Source organism: Dermacentor variabilis, chromosome 6, assembly GCF_050947875.1.
Source record: "Dermacentor variabilis isolate Ectoservices chromosome 6, ASM5094787v1, whole genome shotgun sequence".
In the NCBI taxonomy this organism is placed as follows: Eukaryota; Metazoa; Arthropoda; class Arachnida; order Ixodida; family Ixodidae; genus Dermacentor; species Dermacentor variabilis.
The window spans coordinates 155677992-155692125 of NC_134573.1; the positions used below are offsets into that span (position 1 = coordinate 155677992).

General features: G+C 52.6%; 1 protein-coding gene and 1 long non-coding RNA gene across 3 annotated transcripts in view; one reads left to right on the top strand and one right to left on the bottom strand.

Moving 5' to 3' along the window:
• The window catches only part of LOC142585537 (uncharacterized), a 58589-nt gene extending 51195 nt beyond the window's left edge, over window positions 1–7394 (bottom strand). Inside the window, exon 1 of the long non-coding RNA XR_012829104.1 lies at window positions 6963–7394. This is a non-coding gene — a long non-coding RNA (uncharacterized LOC142585537). The remainder of the gene's footprint in view (window positions 1–6962) is intronic.
• The window catches only part of LOC142585536 (follicle-stimulating hormone receptor-like), a 74197-nt gene that overhangs the window by 14981 nt on the left and 45082 nt on the right, over window positions 1–14134 (top strand). The gene's annotated exons all lie outside the window — the stretch shown is intronic.

The window sequence follows — 14134 nt, forward strand, 5'->3', positions numbered from 1 at the left end:
CGGAGCTAAGGACGGTCAAAAGGGTGAATTTGGCTCGAAGTTTGAGAGGCCGAAGTTCACGCCCATGAGATTAAAGGGGGACACGCGTAGTGCGGATGCGAGTGAAAGCAGTCCGACCAGACGTAAAGAGACGGCGGCAGCCAAACGCAGAAAGCGGTTCGAGATGAGGCGAGCGGGCGTGTGTTATACGTGCCAGAAGCCGGGTCACTTTTCGGCGCAGTGTCCGGAAACAACACCAAAAGTTGTGTTTTTTTCAATAGGCAGCACTGACGAGAACATGAAGCTTCTCGAGCCTTACATGCGAGACCTCCTCGTGAACGGGAAAGAGTGCCGAGTGCTTCGCGATTCCGCAGCTACGATGGATGTAGTTCACCCGTCTTACGTAGAACCACATATGTTCACGGGCGAGTGCGCATGGATCAAGCAAGCCGTGGAAGCTCATAGCGTGTGTCTGCCAGTAGCAAAGGTGCTTATTGAAGGACCTTTCGGAGCGCTTGAGACAGAGGCGGCAGTGTCATCTATGCTGCCACCCCAGTACCCGTACCTATTTTCAAACAGGTCCGATCACCTCCTGCGCGAGAAGGGGCTTTTGTTTGGTGAAGCTAGTGTTCAGGCCTTAACCAGATCGAAGGTTCGGGAGCTCGCTGCAAAGGCGGTAGTTGCGGGGCCGATGTTATCAAACAACGAAAAAGGGTCAGAGGCGCAGCAAGCTGATATTCCGAGCACGCCCGAACTGAATAAACTTGAGTCTGTAACGTTAAGGGCGCCAGATACTGGAGGGGAAACGCCCGACACGGGAAAGTTAGAAGAGCTATCTACTGATTTGCTCATCGCGCCTACGTCAGACGGACTTGATAGGTTGCTAAATGTCAGCCGGACGGCTTTGATAGCCGAGCAAAAAAAGGATGGCAGCCTGGAAAACGTGCGCTGCAATGTCAAAGAAGGTATCGCCAGGAAAACTGCGCGTTTTGTGGAAAGAGGTGGAGTCCTGTACCGGAAGTATCTAGACCGCCGAGGAGTGGAGTTCGATCAGCTGATCGTGCCTCAATGCTATCGTCAGGATCTGTTGCGCTTGTCACATGGGGGTTCGTGGTCCGGACACCTAGGAGTTAAGAAAACTAAGGACCGTCTCTTGCAAGAGTACTATTGGCCAGGGTGTTTTCGGGACGCAGACCATTTCGTGAGGACATGTGACACTTGTCAGCGGGTGGGCAAACCAGGGGACAAATCGAGGGCGCCGTTGAAATTGGTACCTATCATTCCGGAGCCTTTTAGACGGCTCGTTATTGATACTGTGGGACCGCTGCCGGTAACAGCCACGGGGTACAGACACATTTTGACTGTGATCTGCCCAGCGACAAAGTTCCCTGAAGCAGTGCCGCTTAAAGAACTCAGCTCAGTTGAGATAGTTAATGCACTACTGTCCATATTTGCGCGAGTTGGTTTCCCTGCGGAAATCCAATCAGATCAGGGCACAGTGTTTACTAGCGCTTTGACGACAACTTTTCTCGAAAGGTGTGGGGTAAAGCTGCTACACAGCTCAGTGTACCACCCACAGTCGAATTCCGTTGAGAAGCTCCACTCCGTCATGAAGCGCGTGTTGAGAGCGTTGTGTTTTGAACATCGAACTGACTGGGAGCTGTGTCTGCCTGGGGTGATGTTTGCTTTAAGGACCGCGCCGCATGCGGCTACGGGGTTTTCGCCAGCTGAACTGGTGTACGGTCGCTCGCTTCGATCTCCGCTTCGCATGCTTCGAGAATCATGGGAAGGTAGGGGCGACGACCCAGTCGTGGTGGAGTACGTACTTAAGCTCCTCGAACGCTTAAGAAGGGCACAGGAGTTGTCAGGTGAAGCAATGGCAAAGGCCCAGCAGAGGGCCAAGGTTTATTATGATCGGACAGCCAGGGCCCGTCGTTTTGAGGTGGGCGATGAGGTCATGATATTGCGCACATCGCTAAACAACAAACTAGACGTGCAGTGGGAGGGCCCAGCACGAATTGTTCAGAAACTGTCGGACGTTAACTACGTGGTAAGTCTGCCAGGAAAGCGGAAAGCACAGCAAGTTTACCACTGTAATCTGCTCAAACCTTATAGACAAAGGGAAGCAGTGGTGTGCATGATGGTAAACGTTCCTGAAGAGCTTCCGGTCGAGCTTCCAGGACTAGGCTCAGTGACGAACAGGGAAGACACCGGTCAAGTCATTAGTGACCTTATCAGTAAAGCACCGCTGTCGCCCGAGCAGAAAACCGAACTACACCAGCTATTACAAGAGTTTCAAGGTCTGTTCTCTGAGAGGCCTGGTAGGACTTCTGTACTTACTCATGATATAGAACTTACCTCCCCAGAGCCAGTACGATCCAAGGCGTATCGGGTGTCACCCCGCCAGAGCGATATTATGGAGGCTGAGGTAAAGAAAATGCTACAGCTCGGTATTATTGAGGCAGGTGAGAGTGATTATACCTCCCCTTTGATTTTAGTTGAGGTACCGGGCAAGGAACCTCGTCCTTGCGTCGACTACCGCAGGCTTAATTCCATCACTAAGGATCAAATTTATCCGATCCCTAACATCGAGGAGCGCCTTGAGAAAGCTAGTAGCGCTCAGTTTATTTCCACCCTAGATCTTGTCAGGGGTTATTGGCAGGTTCCACTTACAGAAGAGGCTAGTAGGTATGCGGCGTTCATTTCACCAATGGGAACATTCCGTCCTAAAGTGTTGAGTTTTGGTTTGAAGAACGCGCCATACTGTTTTTCAAGTCTCATGGATAAAGTGTTGCGGGGACAGCAAGAATTCGCTTTACCGTATCTAGACGACGTAGCGATATTCTCCGCATCCTGGTCTGAGCATATGACACACTTGCGGGCAGTGCTAACCCGCCTGCGCGAAGCAGGCTTGACAGTAAAGGCTCCTAAGTGCCAGTTAGCACAGGCCGAGGTTGTCTACCTCGGTCACGTGATTGGTCAGGGTCGTCGCCGCCCCTCTGAAATAAAAGTGGCCGCTGTGCGAGACTTTCCGCAACCGCGCACCAAGACCGATATTCGGTCGTTCTTGGGTGTCGCCGGCTACTATCAGAGGTACATCCCTAGGTACTCTGATATCGCGGCTCCCCTGACGGATGCTCTAAGAAAAACAGAGCCTCAAACAGTCGTCTGGGACGAGACAAAGGAAAGAGCTTTTAGCGCCCTAACGAGTGCCCTAACAAGCCAGCCTGTGCTACGATCGCCAGACTATACAAAAGGGTTCATTGTTCAGTGCGATGCTAGTGAGCGAGGCATGGGCGTTGTACTGTGCCAACGGGAAAATGGAGAAGTAGAACACCCCGTCCTGTATGCTAGTCGTAAGCTGACCAGTCGTGAGCAGGCGTATAGCGCCACCGAGAAAGAGTGTGCGTGTCTCGTGTGGGCCGTTCAGAAATTGTCATGCTATCTAGCCGGCTCGAGGTTTATCATTGAGACGGATCACTGCCCTCTCCAATGGCTGCAGACCATCTCTCCCAAAAATGGCCGCCTCCTGCGCTGGAGCCTCGCTTTACAACAATATTCCTTTGAGGTGCGTTACAAAAAGGGGAGTCTCAACGGTAACGCCGATGGCTTAAGTCGAAGCCCCTAACGTAGGAATCAGCCTCAAAATTGTTTGTTACTGATGTTTTTCTTCCTGAGGCAGGATTTTTTTTAACATATTGCTTTTGTTTAGTGTTTCAAAGTGATGATATGCTTTCTAGTGCAATTTTTCAATTTGTGGACGCGTTCTGAGTGATGCTAGACTACTGTAAGGAACTAGGCAGTGGTATAAAAAGGGGAAAGAGCCTGGCAGGGCTTAGTGAGGGTTGTGCCGTGCTTGCTGACTGAGCGGTTGAGTTTCAGCGTAGTTCTAACGCTTGCCGGGAACGAGAACAAAAATGTGAACTCTCCCGAAGTCACTTTGCAGTGTCCCGTGCGAACCTGAACAAGAGAACGAGGCCTTCTCTGTGCGCTGCGCTCAAGAAACGTCGAGGGACGCCCGACTTCGGTTATGAGCATCATCGAGCGACATCCCTCCGGACAGCGGATGCAGTCCCCTGTCCATCGGGATCTCCTTCCCCCGGCGGGGCGGTCTGTTGCGTTTCGCCTGCGACACGTGGTTTTGCCGGCGCGACTGCGGCGGGGCGGCGGACATTTTGGCCCGATCGTCGTCGCCGCAACACTCATCGCCAGGTGTTTCCAGGCGCGACTGCGGCGATGCGACCGCTTAGGGATCATCCTCGCATTCCAGTCATTGTGCCCGAAACAGGCGATGCCAAAGCAGGGATCTCATTCCAGTCATTGTGCCCGAAACAGGCGATGCCAAAGCAGGGATCTCGTTCCAGTCATTATGCCCGAAACAGGCGATGCCAAAGCAGGGACCATCCTCTCATTACAGTCATTGTGTCCGACCGGCAGCGCCACGACAGGGTGCTACGAGATCGTGCTCGACATGGTGCTACGGCATCGCTACGACAGTGTGCGTCACCATTAGCCCATTGTACATTCACGTGCTCGTCTTTTGAGGGGTTCCTTCTTGCCCTCAACTGCGAGAGTATAAAAACAGCTGCCCCCGGACGCCAAAAGGAGGGCTCCGATTTCTTCTGTTGAGTGAAGTGCTCTCCCGTCTCTCTACTTCGGTCAAACCTGACCACCAACTCTTTGCGATGTTAAAATAAACAAGTTGTTTTGTTGTTACCAGTCGACTCATGCTTTGCCGGGACCTTCGGATGCTTCCAGTTGTACCCCAGGCCGCCAGGCCAACGCTACCCTTGGGGCTTGCGACCCAGGTACAACCACGGGCGTCAGCGCCGAGTTCCCAACAGATCGTACCAGCGGTCCGGATCCAAACACCCTACCCCGCCCAAGCCTTCGCCAAGTTTCTGACCACCGTTCTCCTTCTCCTCGTCGTCGCTCGCTCTCCCCGATGCGTCGACGTCCCTCTCCTGCTGACACGGAAAACTAAGTGGCGCAGTTCCCGAGGCAAGAACTGCGTCATCACCGCAACGCTTAAGCCCTCTTCTTTCGCCGCCCAACGTTATTGATGTCGCTGTTGAAGGTGTCTCTGTGTTTGCCCTCATTGACACAGGTGCCACCATATCTGTGATTGCCGAAAAACTATGCCGCTCAATACAAAAAGTCACGACGCCTTTCTTCGGTCCTTTACTCCGCACGGCCGCAGCACAGCCCGTCCAGCAGGTTGCTGCGTGCACCGCCAGACTTGAAATTCAAGGAGCGCTCTACACAGTCGAGTTCGTCGTTCTGCCCCACTGTTCCCACGATATTATTTTAGGTTGGGATTTTCTCTGCCGTCACCAAGCTGTCATTGATTGCTCCCGTGCAGAAGTCGCCTTCTCTTCACTTGGCAATGCCATATCTGATGACGTTTCGCTTTCCTGCACCAAGTTGTCCCTAACTGACGACATCCAAATACCTCCGCACGCATCCGTTCTGTTCAGTTGCCTCCGACTTTACCGTGCTCTTCAAACCTTTGACTGCTTTCGTTCATCGCCACCTCTCACCACTCTCAACTGCGCTGCTTGGCCTTCAAGCTGGCACGACTCACCTTCCTGTATACAACCACTTCCCATTCCCTATTACGTTGCCTCGCGGTGGATCTCTCGGCACTGTGGAGCTTCACGACACCATTACTACGTTGGAACTTCCTATTGGATCGTCAGAGGTCAACACCCTCTACTATAGTCCCGTAACTGCTACATCGCCTGAAGACGTTTTCAACCATGTCATCGACAACGCCTTAAACCCCAAGCAACGTCATGACCTTCTTCGTCTCCTCGAGAAATTTCGCCCTGCTTTTGACAGCCATACCACTTCTCTGGGCGGCACGACGACTGTATGTCACCGGATTGACACCGGTTCTCACTCGCCGCTACAGCAGCGACCATACCGCGCATCGTCGACAGAAAGACGCGTCATTGATGAGCAAGTAGGTGACATGCTAAAGCGTGGTCTCATTGAACCATCCGATAGCCCATGGGCATCGCCAGTTGTTTTAGTTAAAATGAAGTATGGCTCGATCCGCTTTTGCGTGGATTACCGTCGCCTAAACAAAATAACCCGAAAGGATGTTTATCCATCGCCGCGGATCGACGACGCCCTAGACTACTTACAAGGTGCGGAGTTCTTTTCCTCCCTTGATCTACGCTCTGGCTATTGGCAGTTGCCTATGGCTGTAGACAATAAGCCTAAAACTGCTTTCATCACACCAGATGGCTTATACGAATTTCATGTGATGTCATTCGGACTTTGCAACGCGGCCGCGACATTTAAGCGGATGATGGACACTATTCTTCGTTACCTCAAATGGAGCGCGTGCTTGTGTTATTTGGATCACGTAGTAGTGTTTGCGCCAGATTTTCCTACTCACCTTCATCGATTGGAGCAGGTTTTACGCTGTCTCATTGACGCTGGCCTCCAAACTAAACCTGAAAAAATGTCACTTTGGGGCACGCAAGCTGACAATTTTCGGACATGTCGTGTTGAAGGACGGCGTTCTCCCTGATGCCGCTAAGCTCCGTGCTGTTAAAGAATTCCCGAGGCCCACGTCTCTAAAAGACTTGCGCAGTTTCATTGGCCTCTGCTCGTACTTCCGCCGCATTATTCGAAATTTCGCTTCGATTACGGCCCCACTGACAGAGCTTCTTCGAGGAGACCCCAATCATTCCGCCTGGTCCCCGGCTTGCGATGTTGCCTTCGCGACGCTACGTCGCCTGTTTACAACACCACCGATACTGCGCCATTTCGATCCAACTGCTCCCACGGAAATCCATACGGATGCTAGCGGTGTTGGTCTCGGCGCTGTGCTCGCCCAGCGAAAACCCGGCTGCCAATAATATGTTGTTGTTTACGCAAGCCGCACTCTCACGAAAGCTGAAGCGAACTATTCAGTCACGGAAAAAGAATATCTAGCGATCATCTCGGCCATCACAAAATTTCGTACATACCTGTACGGCCGGTCGTTCGATGTCGTTACGGATCACCACGCACTTTGCTGGTTATCGTCTCTCAAGGATCCCTGGGGCCGCCTTGCCCGGTAGGCACTGAAGCTCCAAGAGTACGATGTACGGGTTGTCTACCGCTCAGGCAAGAAGCACGCAGATGCCGATGCTCTTTCGCGCTCGCCTGTCCACGCCGACATTGTCAGTGTCTCCGTCCTAGACGACCCATTCGCTTCTGTCGACGTGGCCTTGGAGCAGCGCAAGGAATTCTCGATTTCATCTTTGACAGATTACATCTCTGATTCACCTGCACGCCCACCATCCCGAGCGTTACGCCGACAAGCTTCGCACTTCGCCATCCGCGACGGAATCGTCTATCGCCGTAACTACAGCTCCGACGGCCGCAAATGGCTGCTTGTAATACCCCGGCAGCTCCGCACTGATGTATGTGTCGCTTTCCACAGCGACCCTCAGTGCGCACACGCTGGTCTCTTCAAGACCTACACCAGACTACGTCATAGATTTTATTAGCGTGGTATGTGCACATTTGTGCAAAAGTACATTCGCTCTTGCATTGAATGTCAACGCCGCAAGCCTGATCCTTGCCGCCCTTCGGGACCAATGCAACCTTTGCCGTGCCCTTCGCGACCCTTTGACCGGGTTGGGATAGACTTATACGGATCTCTGCCATACACAGCTGCTGGCAATCGCCGGGTCATTGTAGCTATAGACTACCTCACTAGGTGTGCAGAAATGGCCGCTCTACCAGCCGCGACGGCTCGTGACGTTGCCTCCTTTCGGCTTCAACGCTTCGTGCTACGTCACGGCGCTCCCCGCGAACTCCTGAGCGACCGAGGCCGCGTCTTTCTTGCCGATGTCATTCAAGAACTTCTCGATGAATGCCGTGTCATTCATCGCTGTACCACCGCGTTTCACCCGCAAACAAACGGATTGACAGAGCGCTTTAACCGAACTCTTGGCGACATGCTTTCGATGTATGTCGCCTCCAACCACACCAACTGGGACCTCATCCTTCCCTATGTCACGTACGCCTACAACACGGCACCCCACTCAACGACGGGCGTTTCTCCCTTCTTTCTTCTATGTGGCCACGAACCATAATTTCCCATCGGCACTATTCTTCCTTACCGTCCCGACTTATCAGAGTGTACACCGGTTTCCGAAGCCGCCCGGTATGCAGAAAAATGTCGGCAATTAGCTGGGTCTCTTAGAACGCAAGAACAAGCGCTACAGAAATTTCGTCATGACGACGGGCGCCCCCACCACCAGTTTTCGCCTGAAGCTCTCGTTTGGTTGTGGGTGCCTCCTACTTCGACCCAAGGTGTCTCCTCCAAGTTTGTATCCCGATACCATGGACCTTACCGGGTTCTACGCCAAACTTCTCCGGTGAACTACGTTATCGAACCTCTGACGCCCCCTACGGACCTGCGTCGCCGATGCCGCGAAACTGTGTACGTAGATCGGCTCAAGCCGTATCACGAGCCATTCACGTATCACGAGCCATATATGGGGTGGGGGGGAAGTATGAAGACGTGCTATTGTAATAGTAACGTGTTTGGATCGGACCGCTGGTACGATCTGTTGGGAACTCGGCGCTGACGCCCGTGGTTGTACCTGGGTCGCAAGCCCCAAGGGTAGCGTTGGCCTGGCGGCCTGGGGTACAACTGGAAGCATCCGAAGGTCCCGGCAAAGCATGAGTCGACTGGTAACAACGAAACAACTTGTTTATTTTAACATCGCAAAGAGTTGGCGGTCAGGTTTGACCGAAGTAGAGAGACGGGAGAGCACTTCACTCAACAGAAGAAATCGGAGCCCTCCTTTTGGCGTCCGGGGGCAGCTGTTTTTATACTCTCGCAGTTGAGGGCAAGAAGGAACCCCTCAAAAGACGAGCACGTGAATGTACAATGGGCTAATGGTGACGCACACTGTCGTAGCGATGCCGTAGCACCATGTCGAGCACGATCTCGTAGCACCCTGTCGTGGCGCTGCCGGTCGGACACAATGACTGTAATGAGAGGATGGTCCCTGCTTTGGCATCGCCTGTTTCGGGCATAATGACTGGAACGAGATCCCTGCTTTGGCATCGCCTGTTTCGGGCCCAATAACTGGAATGAGATCCCTGCTTTGGCATCGCCTGTTTCGGGCACAATGACTGGAACGAGATCCCTGCTTTGGCATCGCCTGTTTCGGGCCCAATAACTGGAATGAGATCCCTGCTTTGGCATCGCCTGTTTCGGGCACAATGACTGGAATGCGAGGATGATCCCTAGGCGGTCGCACCGCCGCAGTCGCGCCTGGAAACACCTGGCGATGAGTGTTGCGGCGACGACGATCGGGCCAAAATGTCTGCCGCCCCGCCGCAGTCGCGCCGGCAAAACCACGTGTCGCAGGCGAAACGCAACAGACCGCCCCGCCGGGGGAAGGAGATCCCGATGGACAGGGGACTGCATCCGCTGTCCGGAGGGATGTCGCTCGATGATGCTCATAACCGAAGTCGGGCGTCCCTCGACGTTTCTTGAGCGCAGCGCACAGAGAAGGCCTCGTTCTCTTGCTCAGGTTCGCACGGGACACTGCAAAGTGACTTCGGGAGAGTTCACATTTTTGTTCTCGTTCCCGGCAAGCGTTAGAACTACGCTGAAACTCAACCGCTCAGTCAGCAAGCACGGCACAACCCTCACTAAGCCCTGCCAGGCTCTTTCCCCTTTTTATACCACTGCCTAGTTCCCTACAGTAGTCTAGCATCACTCAGAACGCGTCCACAAATTGAAAAATTGCACTAGAAAGCATATCATCACTTTGAAACCCTAAACAAAAGCAATATGTTAAAAAAAAATCCTGCCTCAGGAAGAAAAACATCAGTAACAAACAATTTTGAGGCTGATTCCTACGTTAGGGGCTTCGACTTAAGCCATCGGCGTTACCGTTGAGACTCCCCTTTTTGTAACGCACCTCAAAGGAATATTGTTGTAAAGCGAGGCTCCAGCGCAGGAGGCGGCCATTTTTGGGAGAGATGGTCTGCAGCCATTGGAGAGGGCAGTGATCCGTCTCAATGATAAACCTCGAGCCGGCTAGATAGCATGACAATTTCTGAACGGCCCACACGAGACATGCACACTCTTTCTCGGTGGCGCTATACGCCTGCTCACGACTGGTCAGCTTACGACTAGCATACAGGACGGGGTGTTCTACTTCTCCATTTTCCCGTTGGCACAGTACAACGCCCATGCCTCGCTCACTAGCATCGCACTGAACAATGAACCCTTTTGTATAGTCTGGCGATCGTAGCACAGGCTGGCTTGTTAGGGCACTCTTTAGGGCGCTAAAAGCTCTTTCCTTGGTCTCGTCCCAGACGACTGTTTGAGGCTCTGTTTTTCTTAGAGCATCCGTCAGGGGAGCCGCGATATCAGAGTACCTAGGGATGTACCTCTGATAGTAGCCGGCGACACCTAAGAACGACCGAATATCGGTCTTTGTGCGCGGTTGCGGAAAGTCTCGCACAGCGGCCACTTTTATTTCAGAGGGGCGGCGACGACCCTGACCAATCACGTGACCGAGGTAGACAACCTCGGCCTGTGCTAACTGGCACTTAGGAGCCTTTACTGTCAAGCCTGCTTCCCGCAGGCGGGTTAGCACTGCCCGCAAGTGTGTCATATGCTCAGACCAGGATGCGGAGAATATCGCTACGTCGTCTAGATACGGTAAAGCGAATTCTTGCTGTCCCCGCAACACTTTATCCATGAGACTTGAAAAACAGTATGGCGCGTTCCTCAAACCAAAACTCAACACTTTAGGACGGAATGTTCCCATTGGTGAAATGAACGCCGCATACCTACTAGCCTCTTCTGTAAGTGGAACCTGCCAATAACCCCTGACAAGATCTAGGGTGGAAATAAACTGAGCGCTACTAACTTTCTCAAGGCGCTCCTCGATGTTAGGGATCGGATAAATTTGATCCTTAGTGATGGAATTAAGCCTGCGGTAGTCGACGCAAGGACGAGGTTCCTTGCCCGGTACCTCAACTAAAATCAAAGGGGAGGTATAATCACTCTCACCTGCCTCAATAACACCGAGCTGTAGCATTTTCTTTACCTCAGCCTCCATAATATCGCTCTGGCGGGGTGACACCCGATACGCCTTGGATCGTACTGGCTCTGGGGAGGTAAGTTCAATATCATGAGTAAGTACAGAAGTCCTACCAGGCCTCTCAGAGAACAGACCTTGAAACTCTTGTAATAGCTGGTGTAGTTCGGTTTTCTGCTCGGGCGACAGCGGTGCTTTACTGATAAGGTCACTAATGACTTGACCGGTGTCTTCCCTGTTCGTCACTGAGCCTAGTCCCGGAAGCTCGACCGGAAGCTCTTCAGGAACGTTTACCATCATGCACACCACTGCTTCCCTTTGTCTATAAGGTTTGAGCAGATTACAGTGGTAAACTTGCTGTGCTTTCCGCTTTCCTGGCAGACTTACCACGTAGTTAACGTCCGACAGTTTCTGAACAATTCGTGCTGGGCCCTCCCACTGCACGTCTAGTTTGTTGTTTAGCGATGTGCGCAATATCATGACCTCATCGCCAACCTCAAAACGACGGGCCCTGGCTGTCCGATCATAATAAACCTTGGCCCTCTGCTGGGCCTTTGTCATTGCTTCACCTGACAACTCCTGTGCCCTTCTTAAGCGTTCGAGGAGCTTAAGTACGTACTCCACCACGACTGGGTCGTCGCCCCTACCTTCCCATGATTCTCGAAGCATGCGAAGCGGAGATCGAAGCGAGCGACCGTACACCAGTTCAGCTGGCGAAAACCCCGTAGCCGCATGCGGCGCGGTCCTTAAAGCAAACATCACCCCAGGCAGACACAGCTCCCAGTCAGTTCGATGTTCAAAACACAACGCTCTCAACACGCGCTTCATGACGGAGTGGAGCTTCTCAACGGAATTCGACTGTGGGTGGTACACTGAGCTGTGTAACAGCTTTACCCCACACCTTTCGAGAAAAGTTGTCGTCAAAGCGCTAGTAAACACTGTGCCCTTATCTGATTGGATTTCAGCAGGGAAACCAACTCGCGCAAATATGGACAGTAGTGCATTAACTATCTCAACTGAGCTGAGTTCTTTAAGCGGCACTGCTTCAGGGAACTTTGTCGCTGGGCAGATCACAGTCAAAATGTGTCTGTACCCCGTGGCTGTTACCGGCAGAGGTCCCACAGTATCAATAACGAGCCGTCTAAAAGGCTCCGTAATGATAGGTACCAATTTCAACGGCGCCCTTGATTTGTCCCCTGGTTTGCCCACCCGCTGACAAGTGTCACATGTCCTCACGAAATGGTCTGCGTCCCGAAAACACCCTGGCCAATAGTACTCTTGCAAGAGACGGTCCTTAGTTTTCTTAACTCCTAGGTGTCCGGACCACGAACCCCCATGCGACAAGCGCAACAGATCCTGACGATAGCATTGAGGCACGACCAGCTGATCGAACTCCACTCCTCGGCGGTCTAGATACTTCCGGTACAGGACTCCACCTCTTTCCACAAAACGCGCAGTTTTCCTGGCGATACCTTCTTTGACATTGCAGCGCACGTTTTCCAGGCTGCCATCCTTTTTTTGCTCGGCTATCAAAGCCGACCGGCTGACTTTTAGCAACCTATCAAGTCCGTCTGACGTAGGCGCGATGAGCAAATCTGTAGATAGCTCTTCTAACTTTCCCGTGTCGGGCGGTTCCTCTCCAGTATCTGGCGCCTTCAACGCTACAGACTCAATTTTATTCAGTTCGGGCGTGCTCTGAATGTCAGCTTGCTGCGCCTCTGACGCTTTTTCGTTGTTTGATAACGTCGGCCCCGCAACTACCGCCTTTGCAGCGAGCTCCCGAACCTTCGATCTGGTTAAGGCCTGAACACTAGCTTCACCAAACAAAAGCCCCTTCTCGCGCAGGAGGTGATCGGACCTGTTTGAAAATAGGTACGGGTACTGGGGTGGCAGCACAGATGACACTGCCGCCTCCGTCTCAAGCGCTCCGAAAGGTCCTTCAATAAGCACCTTTGCTACTGGAAGACACACGCTATGAGCTTCCACGGCTTGCTTGATCCACGCGCACTCGCCCGTGAACATATGGGGTTCTACGTAAGATGGGTGAACTACATCCATCGTAGCTGCGGAATCGCGAAGCACTCGGCACTCTTTCCCGTTCACGAGGAGGTCTCGCATGTAAGGCTCGAGAAGCTTCATGTTCTCGTCAGTGCTGCCTATTGAAAAAAAAACAACTTTTGGTGTTGTTTCCGGACACTGCGCCGAAAAGTGACCCGGCTTCTGGCACGTATAACACAAGCGCGCTCGCCTCATCTCGAACCGCTTTCTGCGTTTGGCTGCCGCCGTCTCTTTACGTTTGGTCGGACTGCTTTCACTCGCATCCTCACTACGCGTGTCCCCCTTAAATCTCATGGGCGTGAACCTTGGCCTCTCAGACTTGGAGCCAAATTCACCCTTTTGACCGTCCTTAGCTCCGCGAGCTCGACGCGTCACAAACTCCTCGGCTAGCTCAGCGGCTCTAGCCACCGTACTCACGTCTGGCCTATCCAAGACCCAGTATCGCACGTTCTCCGGTAACCGACTATAAAACTGTTCTAGCCCGAAGCACTGCAGAACTTTATCGTGGTCACCAAACGCTTTCTCTTCTTTGAGCCACTCCTGCATGTTCGACATAAGCCTATACGCAAACTCTGTATATGACTCACTTCTGCCTTTCTCATTTTCCCGAAACTTCCGACGGAACGCCTCCGCAGACAGCCGGTACTTTTTTAGCAGACTCGATTTTACTTTGTCGAAATCCTCTGCTTCCTCTCTATCCAAGCGAGCGACTACGTCGGCCGCCTCGCCGGGTAACAAAGTGAGCAAGCGCTGTGGCCACGTTTCCCGAGAGAACCCCTGCTTCTCGCACGTTCGCTCAAAGTTAACCAGGAACAAACCAATGTCCTCTCCAAGCTTAAACGGCCGCATTAGGTCAGTCATTTTGAACAATACGCGTTCTCCTGCACCGTGTGCCTGACTTCCATTACGAGCGCGTTCCATCTCTATCTCGAGACGCTTCATTTCCAAAGCGTGTTGATGGTCACGCTCTTCTTTTTCTTTCTCTTTTTGTTCTTTAAGTTCGCGCTCCTGTCTTTTTG